The sequence below is a fragment of the Chiloscyllium punctatum genome, chromosome 3 (genome assembly GCF_047496795.1).
Source record: "Chiloscyllium punctatum isolate Juve2018m chromosome 3, sChiPun1.3, whole genome shotgun sequence".
Taxonomy (NCBI): Eukaryota; Metazoa; Chordata; class Chondrichthyes; order Orectolobiformes; family Hemiscylliidae; genus Chiloscyllium; species Chiloscyllium punctatum.
This window is the reverse complement of record NC_092741.1, coordinates 26,280,179-26,297,347: the sequence shown is the minus strand read 5'-3', so window position 1 is coordinate 26,297,347 and position 17,169 is coordinate 26,280,179. Positions and strand designations below refer to the sequence as shown.

At 52.0% G+C, this 17,169-nt stretch overlaps 10 non-coding genes and 1 pseudogene across 10 annotated transcripts; all 11 read left to right on the top strand.

Moving 5' to 3' along the window:
- Positions 1-264: 264 nt before the first annotated feature.
- On the top strand, positions 265-383 carry LOC140475107 (5S ribosomal RNA). The gene has a single exon (XR_011959694.1). It is a non-coding gene; the product is annotated as a 5S ribosomal RNA (ribosomal RNA).
- A 1,511-nt stretch (positions 384-1,894) lies between these two features.
- LOC140469871 (5S ribosomal RNA) lies at positions 1,895-2,013 on the top strand. The gene has a single exon (XR_011956237.1). It is a non-coding gene; the product is annotated as a 5S ribosomal RNA (ribosomal RNA).
- Positions 2,014-3,528: 1,515 nt separating this feature from the next.
- LOC140470651 (5S ribosomal RNA) lies at positions 3,529-3,647 on the top strand. Its single transcript, XR_011956594.1, has one exon. It is a non-coding gene; the product is annotated as a 5S ribosomal RNA (ribosomal RNA).
- Positions 3,648-5,170: 1,523 nt separating this feature from the next.
- On the top strand, positions 5,171-5,289 carry LOC140475812 (5S ribosomal RNA). Its single transcript, XR_011960299.1, has one exon. It is a non-coding gene; the product is annotated as a 5S ribosomal RNA (ribosomal RNA).
- Positions 5,290-6,794: 1,505 nt separating this feature from the next.
- Positions 6,795-6,913, top strand: LOC140469086 (5S ribosomal RNA). Its single transcript, XR_011955949.1, has one exon. It is a non-coding gene; the product is annotated as a 5S ribosomal RNA (ribosomal RNA).
- Positions 6,914-8,418: 1,505 nt separating this feature from the next.
- Positions 8,419-8,537, top strand: LOC140471098 (5S ribosomal RNA). Its single transcript, XR_011956854.1, has one exon. It is a non-coding gene; the product is annotated as a 5S ribosomal RNA (ribosomal RNA).
- A 1,515-nt stretch (positions 8,538-10,052) lies between these two features.
- On the top strand, positions 10,053-10,161 carry LOC140471919 (5S ribosomal RNA; annotated as a pseudogene).
- Positions 10,162-11,676: 1,515 nt separating this feature from the next.
- Positions 11,677-11,795, top strand: LOC140471265 (5S ribosomal RNA). Its single transcript, XR_011956946.1, has one exon. It is a non-coding gene; the product is annotated as a 5S ribosomal RNA (ribosomal RNA).
- Positions 11,796-13,315: 1,520 nt separating this feature from the next.
- LOC140469080 (5S ribosomal RNA) lies at positions 13,316-13,434 on the top strand. Its single transcript, XR_011955947.1, has one exon. It is a non-coding gene; the product is annotated as a 5S ribosomal RNA (ribosomal RNA).
- A 1,514-nt stretch (positions 13,435-14,948) lies between these two features.
- Positions 14,949-15,067, top strand: LOC140470075 (5S ribosomal RNA). Its single transcript, XR_011956346.1, has one exon. It is a non-coding gene; the product is annotated as a 5S ribosomal RNA (ribosomal RNA).
- Positions 15,068-16,588: 1,521 nt separating this feature from the next.
- Positions 16,589-16,707, top strand: LOC140469074 (5S ribosomal RNA). Its single transcript, XR_011955946.1, has one exon. It is a non-coding gene; the product is annotated as a 5S ribosomal RNA (ribosomal RNA).
- Positions 16,708-17,169: the final 462 nt, after the last annotated feature.

Sequence of the window (17,169 nt, the reverse complement as noted above, 5' to 3'; positions counted from 1 at the left end):
GGAAGGATGAGAGAATGCAGGCTGCAGCCCTATGAAGCAGGGGGAGGTCTTGCAGTCGGCCTGTGTGGGGATGTGGGAGACGACAGGAGCCTGGTGGGCAAGGGCTAGCTGGAGGGAGGGAGGGAGGGAGGGAAGCATGCACGGAGGAGGAAGAGCAAAGAGAAAAGAGAGAAAAAAAAACCAAAGGGGATCAAGAGAAAGAGCAGCAAAGAAAATGTGGCTGGCCAGCACGCCTTGAAGTGGGGAGAAAAGGCAGGGGCCAGTGCCTACGGCCATACTAGTCTGAAAACGCCCGATCTCGTCTGATCTCGGAAGTTAAGCAGACTCAGGCCTGGTTAGTACTTGGATGGGAGACCGCCTGGGAATACCAGGTGCAGTAGGCTTTTTCCGCCAGCAGGGGCTGCTCAAGTCACCCCTCTGCACTCGTGTTGGGCCACGCACGCAATGCAGCGACAGGTTATTTTTGCTGCCGCTGCAGGCAGGAGACAGGGAGGGGAGGAGAGCGGAGCGCTGCCAAAATCAGCAAGAAAGAGGGAAAGAAAGGGATTGGGGCTGCATGCTGTCTGCGGCTGGCAGTCAGGAAAGGAGGGCAATAGACAATAGGTGCAGGAGTTGGCCATTCTGCCCTTGGAGCCTGCACCACCATTCAATATGATCATGGCTGATCATCCTTAATCAGTATCCTGTTCCTGCCTTATCTCCATAAGCCTTGATTCCACTATCCTTGAGAGCTCTGTCCAACTCTTTCTTCAATGAATCCAGAGACTGGGCCTCCACTGCCCTCTGGGGCAGAGCATTCCACACAGCCATCACTCTCTGGGTGAAGACGTTTCTCCTCATCTCTGTCCTAAACGGTCTACCCCGTATTTTTAAGCTGTGTCCTCTGTTTCGGCACTCACGTTTCCTGCCGCCAGAGTGTCCAATCCTTTGATAATCTTATATGTCTCAACCAGATCCCCTCTCAGTCTTCTAAACTCAAGGGTACACGAGCCCAGTCGCTCCAGTCTTTCAGTGTAAGGTAATCCCGCCATTCCAGGAATTGACCTCGTCAACCTACGCTGCACTCCCTCAATAGCCGGAATGTCTCTCCTCAAATTTGGAGACCAGAACTGCACACAGTACTCCAGGTGTGGTCTCACCAGGGCCCTGTACACCTGCAGAAGAACCTCTTTGCTTCTGTACTCGATCCCTCTTGTTATGAAGGCCAGCATGCTATTAGCCTTCTTCACTACCTGCTGTACCTGCATGCTTACCTTCATTGAGTGGTGTACAAGAACCCCCAGATCTCTCGGTACTGTCCCTTGACCGAAATTGATTCCATTTAGGTAGTAATCTGCCTTCGTGTTCTTGCCACCAAAGTGGATAAGCATCCATTTATCCACATTAAAGTGCATCTGCCATGCATCTGACCACTCACCTAACTTGTCCAGGTCACCCGGTAATCTCCTAACATCCTCATCACATTTCACCCTGCCACCCAGCTCAGTATCATCAGCAAATTTGCTAATGTTATTGCTAATAGCATCTTCTATATCATGAACATATATTGTAAAAAGCTGCGGTCCCAGTACTGATCCCTGCGGTACCCCACTGGTCACTGCCTGCCATTCCGAAATGGAGGCGTGGAGGAGTGTGGAAGGATGAGAGAATGCAGGCTGCAGCCCTATGAAGCAGGGGGAGGTCTTGCAGTCGGCCTGTGTGGGGATGGGGGAGACGACAGGAGCCTGGTGGGCAAGGGCTAGCTGGAGGGAGGGAGGGAGGGAAGCACGCACGGAGGAGGAAGAGCAAAGAGAAAAGAGAGAAAAAAAAACCAAAGGGGATCAAGAGAAAGAGCAGCAAAGAAAATGTGGCTGGCCAGCACGCCTTGAAGTGGGGAGAAAAGGCAGGGGCCAGTGCCTTCGGCCATACTAGTCTGAAAACGCCCGATCTCGTCTGATCTCGGAAGCTAAGCCGACTCAGGCCTGGTTAGTACTTGGATGGGAGACCGCCTGGGAATACCAGGTGCAGTAGGCTTTTTCCGCCAGCAGGGGCTGCTCAAGTCACCCCTCTGCACTCGTGTTGGGCCACGCACGCAATGCAGCGACAGGTTATTTTTGCTGCCGCTGCAGGCAGGAGACAGGGAGGGGAGGAGAGCGGAGCGCTGCCAAAATCAGCAAGAAAGAGGGAAAGAAAGGGATTGGGGCTGCACGCTGTCTGCGGCTGGCAGTCAGGAAAGGAGGACAATAGACAATAGGTGCAGGAGTTGGCCATTCTGCCCTTGGAGCCTGCACCACCATTCAATATGATCATGGCTGATCATCCTTAATCAGTATCCTGTTCCTGCCTTATCTCCATAAGCCTTGATTCCACTATCCTTGAGAGCTCTGTCCAACTCTTTCTTCAATGAATCCAGAGACTGGGCCTCCACTGCCCTCTGGGGCAGAGCATTCCACACAGCCACCACTCTCTGGGTGAAGACGTTTCTCCTCATCTCTGTCCTAAACGGTCTACCCCGTATTTTTAAGCTGTGTCCTCTGTTTCGGCACTCACGTTTCCTGCCGCCAGAGTGTCCAATCCTTTGATAATCTTATATGTCTCAACCAGATCCCCTCTCAGTCTTCTAAACTCAAGGGTACACGAGCCCAGTCGCTCCAGTCTTTCAGTGTAAGGTAATCCCGCCATTCCAGGAATTGACCTCGTCAACCTACGCTGCACTCCCTCAATAGCCGGAATGTCTCTCCTCAAATTTGGAGACCAGAACTGCACACAGTACTCCAGGTGTGGTCTCACCAGGGCCCTGTACACCTGCAGAAGAACCTCTTTGCTTCTGTACTCGATCCCTCTTGTTATGAAGGCCAGCATGCTATTAGCCTTCTTCACTACCTGCTGTACCTGCATGCTTACCTTCATTGAGTGGTGTACAAGAACCCCCAGATCTCTCGGTACTGTCCCTTAACCGAAATTGATTCCATTTAGGTAGTAATCTGCCTTCCTGTTCTTGCCACCAAAGTGGATAAGCATCCATTTATCCACATTAAAGTGCATCTGCCATGCATCTGACCACTCACCTAACTTGTCCAGGTCACCCGGTAATCTCCTAACATCCTCATCACATTTCACCCTGCCACCCAGCTCAGTATCATCAGCAAATTTGCTAATGTTATTGCTAATAGCATCTTCTATATCATGAACATATATTGTAAAAAGCTGCGGTCCCAGTACTGATCCCTGCGGTACCCCACTGGTCACTGCCTGCCATTCCGAAATGGAGGCGTGGAGGAGTGTGGAAGGATGAGAGAATGCAGGCTGCAGCCCTATGAAGCAGGGGGAGGTCTTGCAGTCGGCCTGTGTGGGGATGTGGGAGACGACAGGAGCCTGGTGGGCAAGGGCTAGCTGGAGGGAGGGAGGGAGGGAGGGAAGCACGCACGGAGGAGAAAGAGCAAAGAGAAAAGAGAGAAAAAAAAACCAAAGGGGATCAAGAGAAAGAGCAGCAAAGAAAATGTGGCTGGCCAGCACGCCTTGAAGTGGGGAGAAAAGGCAGGGGCCAGCGCCTACGGCCATACTAGTCTGAAAACGCCTGATCTCGTCTGATCTCGGAAGCTAAGCAAATTCAGGCCTGGTTAGTACTTGGATGGGAGACCGCCTGGGAATACCAGGTGCAGTAGGCTTTTTCCGCCAGCAGGGGCTGCTCAAGTCACCCCTCTGCACTCGTGTTGGGCCACGCACGCAATGCAGCGACAGGTTATTTTTGCTGCCGCTGCAGGCAGGAGACAGGGAGGGGAGGAGAGCGGAGCGCTGCCAAAATCAGCAAGAAAGAGGGAAAGAAAGGGATTGGGGCTGCACGCTGTCTGCGGCTGGCAGTCAGGAAAGGAGGGCAATAGACAATAGGTGCAGGAGTTGGCCATTCTGCCCTTGGAGCCTGCACCACCATTCAATATGATCATGGCTGATCATCCTTAATCAGTATCCTGTTCCTGCCTTATCTCCATAAGCCTTGATTCCACTATCCTTGAGAGCTCTGTCCAACTCTTTCTTCAATGAATCCAGAGACTGGGCCTCCACTGCCCTCTGGGGCAGAGCATTCCACACAGCCACCACTCTCTGGGTGAAGACGTTTCTCCTCATCTCTGTCCTAAACGGTCTACCCCGTATTTTTAAGCTGTGTCCTCTGTTTCGGCACTCACGTTTCCTGCCGCCAGAGTGTCCAATCCTTTGATAATCTTATATGTCTCAACCAGATCCCCTCTCAGTCTTCTAAACTCAAGGGTACACGAGCCCAGTCGCTCCAGTCTTTCAGTGTAAGGTAATCCCGCCATTCCAGGAATTGACCTCGTCAACCTACGCTGCACTCCCTCAATAGCCGGAATGTCTCTCCTCAAATTTGGAGACCAGAACTGCACACAGTACTCCAGGTGTGGTCTCACCAGGGCCCTGTACACCTGCAGAAGAACCTCTTTGCTTCTGTACTCGATCCCTCTTGTTATGAAGGCCAGCATGCTATTAGCCTTCTTCACTACCTGCTGTACCTGCATGCTTACCTTCATTGAGTGGTGTACAAGAACCCCCAGATCTCTCGGTACTGTCCCTTGACCGAAATTGATTCCATTTAGGTAGTAATCTGCCTTCCTGTTCTTGCCACCAAAGTGGATAAGCATCCATTTATCCACATTAAAGTGCATCTGCCATGCATCTGACCACTCACCTAACTTGTCCAGGTCACCCGGTAATCTCCTAACATCCTCATCACATTTCACCCTGCCACCCAGCTCAGTATCATCAGCAAATTTGCTAATGTTATTGCTAATAGCATCTTCTATATCATGAACATATATTGTAAAAAGCTGCGGTCCCAGTACTGATCCCTGCGGTACCCCACAGGTCACTGCCTGCCATTCCGAAATGGAGGCGTGGAGGAGTGTGGAAGGATGAGAGAATGCAGGCTGCAGCCCTATGAAGCAGGGGGAGGTCTTGCAGTTGGCCTGTGTGGGGATGTGGGAGACGACAGGAGCCTGGTGGGCAAGGGCTAGCTGGAGGGAGGGAGGGAGGGAGGGAGGGAGGGAAGCACGCACGGAGGAGGAAGAGCAAAGAGAAAAGAGAGAAAAAAAAAACAAAGGGGATCAAGAGAAAGAGCAGCAAAGAAAATGTGGCTGGCCAGCACGCCTTGAAGTGGGGAGAAAAGGCAGAGGCCAGCGCCTACGGCCATACTAGTCTGAAATCGCCCGATCTCGTCTGATCTCGGAAGCTAAGCAGACTCAGGCCTGGTTAGTACTTGGATGGGAGACCGCCTGGGAATACCAGGTGCAGTAGGCTTTTTCCGCCAGCAGGGGCTGCTCAAGTCACCCCTCTGCACTCGTGTTGGGCCACGCACGCAATGCAGCGACAGGTTATTTTTGCTGCCGCTGCAGGCAGGAGACAGGGAGGGGAGGAGAGCGGAGCGCTGCCAAAATCAGCAAGAAAGAGGGAAAGAAAGGGATTGGGGCTGCACGCTGTCTGCGGCTGGCAGTCAGGAAAGGAGGGCAATAGACAATAGGTGCAGGAGTTGGCCATTCTGCCCTTGGAGCCTGCACCACCATTCAATATGATCATGGCTGATCATCCTTAATCAGTATCCTGTTCCTGCCTTATCTCCATAAGCCTTGATTCCACTATCCTTGAGAGCTCTGTCCAACTCTTTCTTCAATGAATCCAGAGACTGGGCCTCCACTGCCCTCTGGGGCAGAGCATTCCACACAGCCACCACTCTCTGGGTGAAGACGTTTCTCCTCATCTCTGTCCTAAACGGTCTACCCCGTATTTTTAAGCTGTGTCCTCTGTTTCGGCACTCACGTTTCCTGCCGCCAGAGTGTCCAATCCTTTGATAATCTTATATGTCTCAACCAGATCCCCTCTCAGTCTTCTAAACTCAAGGGTACACGAGCCCAGTCGCTCCAGTCTTTCAGTGTAAGGTAATCCCGCCATTCCAGGAATTGACCTCGTCAACCTACGCTGCACTCCCTCAATAGCCGGAATGTCTCTCCTCAAATTTGGAGACCAGAACTGCACACAGTACTCCAGGTGTGGTCTCACCAGGGCCCTGTACACCTGCAGAAGAACCTCTTTGCTTCTGTACTCGATCCCTCTTGTTATGAAGGCCAGCATGCTATTAGCCTTCTTCACTACCTGCTGTACCTGCATGCTTACCTTCATTGAGTGGTGTACAAGAACCCCCAGATCTCTCGGTACTGTCCCTTGACCGAAATTGATTCCATTTAGGTAGTAATCTGCCTTCCTGTTCTTGCCACCAAAGTGGATAAGCATCCATTTATCCACATTAAAGTGCATCTGCCATGCATCTGACCACTCACCTAACTTGTCCAGGTCACCCGGTAATCTCCTAACATCCTCATCACATTTCACCCTGCCACCCAGCTCAGTATCATCAGCAAATTTGCTAATGTTATTGCTAATAGCATCTTCTATATCATGAACATATATTGTAAAAAGCTGCGGTCCCAGTACTGATCCCTGCGGTACCCCACAGGTCACTGCCTGCCATTCCGAAATGGAGGCGTGGAGGAGTGTGGAAGGATGAGAGAATGCAGGCTGCAGCCCTATGAAGCAGGGGGAGGTCTTGCAGTTGGCCTGTGTGGGGATGTGGGAGACGACAGGAGCCTGGTGGGCAAGGGCTAGCTGGAGGGAGGGAGGGAAGCACGCACGGAGGAGGAAGAGCAAAGAGAAAAGCGAGAAAAAAAACAAAGGGGATCAAGAGAAAGAGCAGCAAAGAAAATGTGGCTGGCCAGCACGCCTTGAAGTGGGGAGAAAAGGCAGGGGTCAGCGCCTACGGCCATACTAGTCTGAAAACGCCCGATCTCGTCTGATCTCGGAAGCTTAGCAGACTCAGGCCTGGTTAGTACTTGGATGGGAGACCGCCTGGGAATACCAGGTGCAGTAGGCTATTTCCGCCAGCAGGGGCTGCTCAAGTCACCCCTCTGCACTCGTGTTGGGCCACGCACGCAATGCAGCGACAGGTTATTTTTGCTGCCGCTGCAGGCAGGAGACAGGGAGGGGAGGAGAGCGGAGCGCTGCCAAAATCAGCAAGAAAGAGGGAAAGAAAGGGATTGGGGCTGCACGCTGTCTGCGGCTGGCAGTCAGGAAAGGAGGGCAATAGACAATAGGTGCAGGAGTTGGCCATTCTGCCCTTGGAGCCTGCACCACCATTCAATATGATCATGGCTGATCATCCTTAATCAGTATCCTGTTCCTGCCTTATCTCCATAAGCCTTGATTCCACTCTCCTTGAGAGCTCTGTCCAACTCTTTCTTCAATGAATCCAGAGACTGGGCCTCCACTGCCCTCTGGGGCAGAGCATTCCACACAGCCACCACTCTCTGGGTGAAGACGTTTCTCCTCATCTCTGTCCTAAACGGTCTACCCCGTATTTTTAAGCTGTGTCCTCTGTTTCGGCACTCACGTTTCCTGCCGCCAGAGTGTCCAATCCTTTGATAATCTTATATGTCTCAACCAGATCCCCTCTCAGTCTTCTAAACTCAAGGGTACACGAGCCCAGTCGCTCCAGTCTTTCAGTGTAAGGTAATCCCGCCATTCCAGGAATTGACCTCGTCAACCTACGCTGCACTCCCTCAATAGCCGGAATGTCTCTCCTCAAATTTGGAGACCAGAACTGCACACAGTACTCCAGGTGTGGTCTCACCAGGGCCCTGTACACCTGCAGAAGAACCTCTTTGCTTCTGTACTCGATCCCTCTTGTTATGAAGGCCAGCATGCTATTAGCCTTCTTCACTACCTGCTGTACCTGCATGCTTACCTTCATTGAGTGGTGTACAAGAACCCCCAGATCTCTCGGTACTGTCCCTTGACCGAAATTGATTCCATTTAGGTAGTAATCTGCCTTCCTGTTCTTGCCACCAAAGTGGATAAGCATCCATTTATCCACATTAAAGTGCATCTGCCATGCATCTGACCACTCACCTAACTTGTCCAGGTCACCCGGTAATCTCCTAACATCCTCATCACATTTCACCCTGCCACCCAGCTCAGTATCATCAGCAAATTTGCTAATGTTATTGGTAATAGCATCTTCTATATCATGAACATATATTGTAAAAAGCTGCGGTCCCAGTACTGATCCCTGCGGTACCCCACTGGTCACTGCCTGCCATTCCGAAATGGAGGCGTGGAGGAGTGTGGAAGGATGAGAGAATGCAGGCTGCAGCCCTATGAAGCAGGGGGAGGTCTTGCAGTCGGCCTGTGTGGGGATGTGGGAGACGACAGGAGCCTGGTGGGCAAGGGCTAGCTGGAGGGAGGGAGGGAAGCACACACGGAGGAGGAAGAGCAAAGAGAAAAGAGAAAAAAAAAACAAAGGTGATCAAGAGAAAGAGCAGCAAAGAAAATGTGGCTGGCCAGCACGCCTTGAAGTGGGGAGAAAAGGCAGGGGCCAGCGCCTACGGCCATACTAGTCTGAAAACGCCCGATCTCGTCTGATTTCGGAAACTAAGCAGACTCAGGTCTGGTTAGTACTTGGATGGGAGACCGCCTGGGAATACCAGGTGCAGTAGGCTTTTTCCGCCAGCAGGGGCTGCTCAAGTCACCCCTCTGCACTCGTGTTGGGCCACGCACGCAATGCAGCGACAGGTTATTTTTGCTGCCGCTGCAGGCAGGAGACAGGGAGGGGAGGAGAGCGGAGCGCTGCCAAAATCAGCAAGAAAGAGGGAAAGAAAGGGATTGGGGCTGCACGCTGTCTGCGGCTGGCAGTCAGGAAAGGAGGGCAATAGACAATAGGTGCAGGAGTTGGCCATTCTGCCCTTGGAGCCTGCACCACCATTCAATATGATCATGGCTGATCATCCTTAATCAGTATCCTGTTCCTGCCTTATCTCCATAAGCCTTGATTCCACTATCCTTGAGAGCTCTGTCCAACTCTTTCTTCAATGAATCCAGAGACTGGGCCTCCACTGCCCTCTGGGGCAGAGCATTCCACACAGCCACCACTCTCTGGGTGAAGACGTTTCTCCTCATCTCTGTCCTAAACGGTCTACCCCGTATTTTTAAGCTGTGTCCTCTGTTTCGGCACTCACGTTTCCTGCCGCCAGAGTGTCCAATCCTTTGATAATCTTATATGTCTCAACCAGATCCCCTCTCAGTCTTCTAAACTCAAGGGTACACGAGCCCAGTCGCTCCAGTCTTTCAGTGTAAGGTAATCCCGCCATTCCAGGAATTGACCTCGTCAACCTACGCTGCACTCCCTCAATAGCCGGAATGTCTCTCCTCAAATTTGGAGACCAGAACTGCACACAGTACTCCAGGTGTGGTCTCACCAGGGCCCTGTACACCTGCAGAAGAACCTCTTTGCTTCTGTACTCGATCCCTCTTGTTATGAAGGCCAGCATGCTATTAGCCTTCTTCACTACCTGCTGTACCTGCATGCTTACCTTCATTGAGTGGTGTACAAGAACTCCCAGATCTCTCGGTACTGTCCCTTGACCGAAATTGATTCCATTTAGGTAGTAATCTGCCTTCCTGTTCTTGCCACCAAAGTGGATAAGCATCCATTTATCCACATTAAAGTGCATCTGCCATGCATCTGACCACTCACCTAACTTGTCCAGGTCACCCGGTAATCTCCTAACATCCTCATCACATTTCACCCTGCCACCCAGCTCAGTATCATCAGCAAATTTGCTAATGTTATTGCTAATAGCATCTTCTATATCATGAACATATATTGTAAAAAGCTGCGGTCCCAGTACTGATCCCTGCGGTACCCCACTGGTCACTGCCTGCCATTCCGAAATGGAGGCGTGGAGGAGTTTGGAAGGATGAGAGAATGCAGGCTGCAGCCCTATGAAGCAGGGGGAGGTCTTGCAGTCGGCCTGTGTGGGGATGTGGGAGACGACAGGAGCCTGGTGGGCAAGGGCTAGCTGGAGGGAGGGAGGGAGGGAGGGAAGCACGCACGGAGGAGGAAGAGCAAAGAGAAAAGAGAGAAAAAAAAACCAAAGGGGATCAAGAGAAAGAGCAGCAAAGAAAATGTGGCTGGCCAGCACGCCTTGAAGTGGGGAGAAAAGGCAGGGGCCAGCGCCTACGGCCATACTAGTCTGAACACGCCTGATCTCGGAAGCTAAGCAGACTCAGGCCTGGTTAGTACTTGGATGGGAGACCGCCTGGGAATACCAGGTGCAGTAGGCTTTTTCCGCCAGCAGGGGCTGCTCAAGTCACCCCTCTGCACTCGTGTTGGGCCACGCACGCAATGCAGCGACAGGTTATTTTTGCTGCCGCTGCAGGCAGGAGACAGGGAGGGGAGGAGAGCGGAGCGCTGCCAAAATCAGCAAGAAAGAGGGAAAGAAAGGGATTGGGGCTGCACGCTGTCTGCGGCTGGCAGTCAGGAAAGGAGGGCAATAGACAATAGGTGCAGGAGTTGGCCATTCTGCCCTTGGAGCCTGCACCACCATTCAATATGATCATGGCTGATCATCCTTAATCAGTATCCTGTTCCTGCCTTATCTCCATAAGCCTTGATTCCACTATCCTTGAGAGCTCTGTCCAACTCTTTCTTCAATGAATCCAGAGACTGGGCCTCCACTGCCCTCTGGGGCAGAGCATTCCACACAGCCACCACTCTCTGGGTGAAGACGTTTCTCCTCATCTCTGTCCTAAACGGTCTACCCCGTATTTTTAAGCTGTGTCCTCTGTTTCGGCACTCACGTTTCCTGCCGCCAGAGTGTCCAATCCTTTGATAATCTTATATGTCTCAACCAGATCCCCTCTCAGTCTTCTAAACTCAAGGGTACACGAGCCCAGTCGCTCCAGTCTTTCAGTGTAAGGTAATCCCGCCATTCCAGGAATTGACCTCGTCAACCTACGCTGCACTCCCTCAATAGCCGGAATGTCTCTCCTCAAATTTGGAGACCAGAACTGCACACAGTACTCCAGGTGTGGTCTCACCAGGGCCCTGTACACCTGCAGAAGAACCTCTTTGCTTCTGTACTCGATCCCTCTTGTTATGAAGGCCAGCATGCTATTAGCCTTCTTCACTACCTGCTGTACCTGCATGCTTACCTTCATTGAGTGGTGTACAAGAACCCCCAGATCTCTCGGTACTGTCCCTTGACCGAAATTGATTCCATTTAGGTAGTAATCTGCCTTCCTGTTCTTGCCACCAAAGTGGATAAGCATCCATTTATCCACATTAAAGTGCATCTGCCATGCATCTGACCACTCACCTAACTTGTCCAGGTCACCCGGTAATCTCCTAACATCCTCATCACATTTCACCCTGCCACCCAGCTCAGTATCATCAGCAAATTTGCTAATGTTATTGCTAATAGCATCTTCTATATCATGAACATATATTGTAAAAAGCTGCGGTCCCAGTACTGATCCCTGCGGTACCCCACTGGTCACTGCCTGCCATTCCGAAATGGAGGCGTGGAGGAGTGTGGAAGGATGAGAGAATGCAGGCTGCAGCCCTATGAAGCAGGGGGAGGTCTTGCAGTCGGCCTGTGTGGGGATGTGGGAGACGACAGGAGCCTGGTGGGCAAGGGCTAGCTGGAGGGAGGGAGGGAGGGAGGGAAGCACGCACGGAGGAGGAAGAGCAAAGAGAAAAGAGAGAAAAAAAAACCAAAGGGGATCAAGAGAAAGAGCAGCAAAGAAAATGTGGCTGGCCAGCACGCCTTGAAGTGGGGAGAAAAGGCAGGGGCCAGCGCCTACGGCCATACTAGTCTGAAAACGCCTGATCTCGTCTAATCTCGGAAGCTAACCAGATTCAGGCCTGGTTAGTACTTGGATGGGAGACCGCCTGGGAATACCAGGTGCAGTAGGCTTTTTCCGCCAGCAGGGGCTGCTCAAGTCACCCCTCTGCACTCGTGTTGGGCCACGCACGCAATGCAGCGACAGGTTTTTTTGCTGCCGCTGCAGGCAGGAGACAGGGAGGGGAGGAGAGCGGAGCGCTGCCAAAATCAGCAAGAAAGAGGGAAAGAAAAGGATTGGGGCTGCACGCTGTCTGCGGCTGGCAGTCAGGAAAGGAGGGCAATAGACAATAGGTGCAGGAGTTGGCCATTCTGCCCTTGGAGCCTGCACCACCATTCAATATGATCATGGCTGATCATCCTTAATCAGTATCCTGTTCCTGCCTTATCTCCATAAGCCTTGATTCCACTATCCTTGAGAGCTCTGTCCAACTCTTTCTTCAATGAATCCAGAGACTGGGCCTCCACTGCCCTCTGGGGCAGAGCATTCCACACAGCCACCACTCTCTGGGTGAAGACGTTTCTCCTCATCTCTGTCCTAAACGGTCTACCCCGTATTTTTAAGCTGTGTCCTCTGTTTCGGCACTCACGTTTCCTGCCGCCAGAGTGTCCAATCCTTTGATAATCTTATATGTCTCAACCAGATCCCCTCTCAGTCTTCTAAACTCAAGGGTACACGAGCCCAGTCGCTCCAGTCTTTCAGTGTAAGGTAATCCCGCCATTCCAGGAATTGACCTCGTCAACCTACGCTGCACTCCCTCAATAGCCGGAATGTCTCTCCTCAAATTTGGAGACCAGAACTGCACACAGTACTCCAGGTGTGGTCTCACCAGGGCCCTGTACACCTGCAGAAGAACCTCTTTGCTTCTGTACTCGATCCCTCTTGTTATGAAGGCCAGCATGCTATTAGCCTTCTTCACTACCTGCTGTACCTGCATGCTTACCTTCATTGAGTGGTGTACAAGAACCCCCAGATCTCTCGGTACTGTCCCTTGACCGAAATTGATTCCATTTAGGTAGTAATCTGCCTTCGTGTTCTTGCCACCAAAGTGGATAAGCATCCATTTATCCACATTAAAGTGCATCTGCCATGCATCTGACCACTCACCTAACTTGTCCAGGTCACCCGGTAATCTCCTAACATCCTCATCACATTTCACCCTGCCACCCAGCTCAGTATCATCAGCAAATTTGCTAATGTTATTGCTAATAGCATCTTCTATATCATGAACATATATTGTAAAAAGCTGCGGTCCCAGTACTGATCCCTGCGGTACCCCACAGGTCACTGCCTGCCATTCCGAAATGGAGGCGTGGAGGAGTGTGGAAGGATGAGAGAATGCAGGCTGCAGCCCTATGAAGCAGGGGGAGGTCTTGCAGTTGGCCTGTGTGGGGATGTGGGAGACGACAGGAGCCTGGTGGGCAAGGGCTAGCTGGAGGGAGGGAGGGAGGGAGGGAGGGAGGGAAGCACGCACGGAGGAGGAAGAGCAAAGAGAAAAGCGAGAAAAAAAACAAAGGGGATCAAGAGAAAGAGCAGCAAAGAAAATGTGGCTGGCCAGCACGCCTTGAAGTGGGGAGAAAAGGCAGGGGTCAGCGCCTACGGCCATACTAGTCTGAAAACGCCCGATCTCGTCTGATCTCGGAAGCTTAGCAGACTCAGGCCTGGTTAGTACTTGGATGGGAGACCGCCTGGGAATACCAGGTGCAGTAGGCTTTTTCCGCCAGCAGGGGCTGCTCAAGTCACCCCTCTGCACTCGTGTTGGGCCACGCACGCAATGCAGCGACAGGTTATTTTTGCTGCCGCTGCAGGCAGGAGACAGGGAGGGGAGGAGAGCGGAGCGCTGCCAAAATCAGCAAGAAAGAGGGAAAGAAAGGGATTGGGGCTGCACGCTGTCTGCGGCTGGCAGTCAGGAAAGGAGGGCAATAGACAATAGGTGCAGGAGTTGGCCATTCTGCCCTTGGAGCCTGCACCACCATTCAATATGATCATGGCTGATCATCCTTAATCAGTATCCTGTTCCTGCCTTATCTCCATAAGCCTTGATTCCACTATCCTTGAGAGCTCTGTCCAACTCTTTCTTCAATGAATCCAGAGACTGGGCCTCCACTGCCCTCTGGGGCAGAGCATTCCACACAGCCACCACTCTCTGGGTGAAGACGTTTCTCCTCATCTCTGTCCTAAACGGTCTACCCCGTATTTTTAAGCTGTGTCCTCTGTTTCGGCACTCACGTTTCCTGCCGCCAGAGTGTCCAATCCTTTGATAATCTTATATGTCTCAACCAGATCCCCTCTCAGTCTTCTAAACTCAAGGGTACACGAGCCCAGTCGCTCCAGTCTTTCAGTGTAAGGTAATCCCGCCATTCCAGGAATTGACCTCGTCAACCTACGCTGCACTCCCTCAATAGCCGGAATGTCTCTCCTCAAATTTGGAGACCAGAACTGCACACAGTACTCCAGGTGTGGTCTCACCAGGGCCCTGTACACCTGCAGAAGAACCTCTTTGCTTCTGTACTCGATCCCTCTTGTTATGAAGGCCAGCATGCTATTAGCCTTCTTCACTACCTGCTGTACCTGCATGCTTACCTTCATTGAGTGGTGTACAAGAACTCCCAGATCTCTCGGTACTGTCCCTTGACCGAAATTGATTCCATTTAGGTAGTAATCTGCCTTCCTGTTCTTGCCACCAAAGTGGATAAGCATCCATTTATCCACATTAAAGTGCATCTGCCATGCATCTGACCACTCACCTAACTTGTCCAGGTCACCCGGTAATCTCCTAACATCCTCATCACATTTCACCCTGCCACCCAGCTCAGTATCATCAGCAAATTTGCTAATGTTATTGCTAATAGCATCTTCTATATCATGAACATATATTGTAAAAAGCTGCGGTCCCAGTACTGATCCCTGCGGTACCCCACTGGTCACTGCCTGCCATTCCGAAATGGAGGCGTGGAGGAGTTTGGAAGGATGAGAGAATGCAGGCTGCAGCCCTATGAAGCAGGGGGAGGTCTTGCAGTCGGCCTGTGTGGGGATGTGGGAGACGACAGGAGCCTGGTGGGCAAGGGCTAGCTGAAGGGAGGGAGGGAGGGAGGGAAGCACGCACGGAGGAGGAAGAGCAAAGAGAAAAGAGAGAAAAAAAAACAAAGGGGATCAAGAGAAAGAGCAGCAAAGAAAATGTGGCTGGCCAGCACGCCTTGAAGTGGGGAGAAAAGGCAGGGGCCAGCGCCTACGGCCATACTAGTCTGAACACGCCTGATCTCGCCTGATCTCGGAAGCTAAGCAGACTCAGGCCTGGTTAGTACTTGGATGGGAGACCGCCTGGGAATACCAGGTGCAGTAGGCTTTTTCCGCCAGCAGGGGCTGCTCAAGTCACCCCTCTGCACTCGTGTTGGGCCACGCACGCAATGCAGCGACAGGTTATTTTTGCTGCCGCTGCAGGCAGGAGACAGGGAGGGGAGGAGAGCGGAGCGCTGCCAAAATCAGCAAGAAAGAGGGAAAGAAAGGGATTGGGGCTGCACGCTGTCTGCGGCTGGCAGTCAGGAAAGGAGGGCAATAGACAATAGGTGCAGGAGTTGGCCATTCTGCCCTTGGAGCCTGCACCACCATTCAATATGATCATGGCTGATCATCCTTAATCAGTATCCTGTTCCTGCCTTATCTCCATAAGCCTTGATTCCACTATCCTTGAGAGCTCTGTCCAACTCTTTCTTCAATGAATCCAGAGACTGGGCCTCCACTGCCCTCTGGGGCAGAGCATTCCACACAGCCACCACTCTCTGGGTGAAGACGTTTCTCCTCATCTCTGTCCTAAACGGTCTACCCCGTATTTTTAAGCTGTGTCCTCTGTTTCGGCACTCACGTTTCCTGCCGCCAGAGTGTCCAATCCTTTGATAATCTTATATGTCTCAACCAGATCCCCTCTCAGTCTTCTAAACTCAAGGGTACACGAGCCCAGTCGCTCCAGTCTTTCAGTGTAAGGTAATCCCGCCATTCCAGGAATTGACCTCGTCAACCTACGCTGCACTCCCTCAATAGCCGGAATGTCTCTCCTCAAATTTGGAGACCAGAACTGCACACAGTACTCCAGGTGTGGTCTCACCAGGGCCCTGTACACCTGCAGAAGAACCTCTTTGCTTCTGTACTCGATCCCTCTTGTTATGAAGGCCAGCATGCTATTAGCCTTCTTCACTACCTGCTGTACCTGCATGCTTACCTTCATTGAGTGGTGTACAAGAACCCCCAGATCTCTCGGTACTGTCCCTTGACCGAAATTGATTCCATTTAGGTAGTAATCTGCCTTCCTGTTCTTGCCACCAAAGTGGATAAGCATCCATTTATCCACATTAAAGTGCATCTGCCATGCATCTGACCACTCACCTAACTTGTCCAGGTCACCCGGTAATCTCCTAACATCCTCATCACATTTCACCCTGCCACCCAGCTCAGTATCATCAGCAAATTTGCTAATGTTATTGCTAATAGCATCTTCTATATCATGAACATATATTGTAAAAAGCTGCGGTCCCAGTACTGATCCCTGCGGTACCCCACTGGTCACTGCCTGCCATTCCGAAATGGAGGCGTGGAGGAGTGTGGAAGGATGAGAGAATGCAGGCTGCAGCCCTATGAAGCAGGGGGAGGTCTTGCAGTCGGCCTGTGTGGGGATGTGGGAGACGACAGGAGCCTGGTGGGCAAGGGCTAGCTGGAGGGAGGGAGGGAGGGAGGGAGGGAGGGAAGCACGCACGGAGGAGGAAGAGCAAAGAGAAAAGCGAGAAAAAAAACAAAGGGGATCAAGAGAAAGAGCAGCAAAGAAAATGTGGCTGGCCAGCACGCCTTGAAGTGGGGAGAAAAGGCAGGGGTCAGCGCCTACGGCCATACTAGTCTGAAAACGCCCGATCTCGTCTGATCTCGGAAGCTTAGCAGACTCAGGCCTGGTTAGTACTTGGATGGGAGACCGCCTGGGAATACCAGGTGCAGTAGGCTATTTCCGCCAGCAGGGGCTGCTCAAGTCACCCCTCTGCACTCGTGTTGGGCCACGCACGCAATGCAGCGACAGGTTATTTTTGCTGCCGCTGCAGGCAGGAGACAGGGAGGGGAGGAGAGCGGAGCGCTGCCAAAATCAGCAAGAAAGAGGGAAAGAAAGGGATTGGGGCTGCACGCTGTCTGCGGCTGGCAGTCAGGAAAGGAGGGCAATAGACAATAGGTGCAGGAGTTGGCCATTCTGCCCTTGGAGCCTGCACCACCATTCAATATGATCATGGCTGATCATCCTTAATCAGTATCCTGTTCCTGCCTTATCTCCATAAGCCTTGATTCCACTATCCTTGAGAGCTCTGTCCAACTCTTTCTTCAATGAATCCAGAGACTGGGCCTCCACTGCCCTCTGGGGCAGAGCATTCCACACAGCCACCACTCTCTGGGTGAAGACGTTTCTCCTCATCTCTG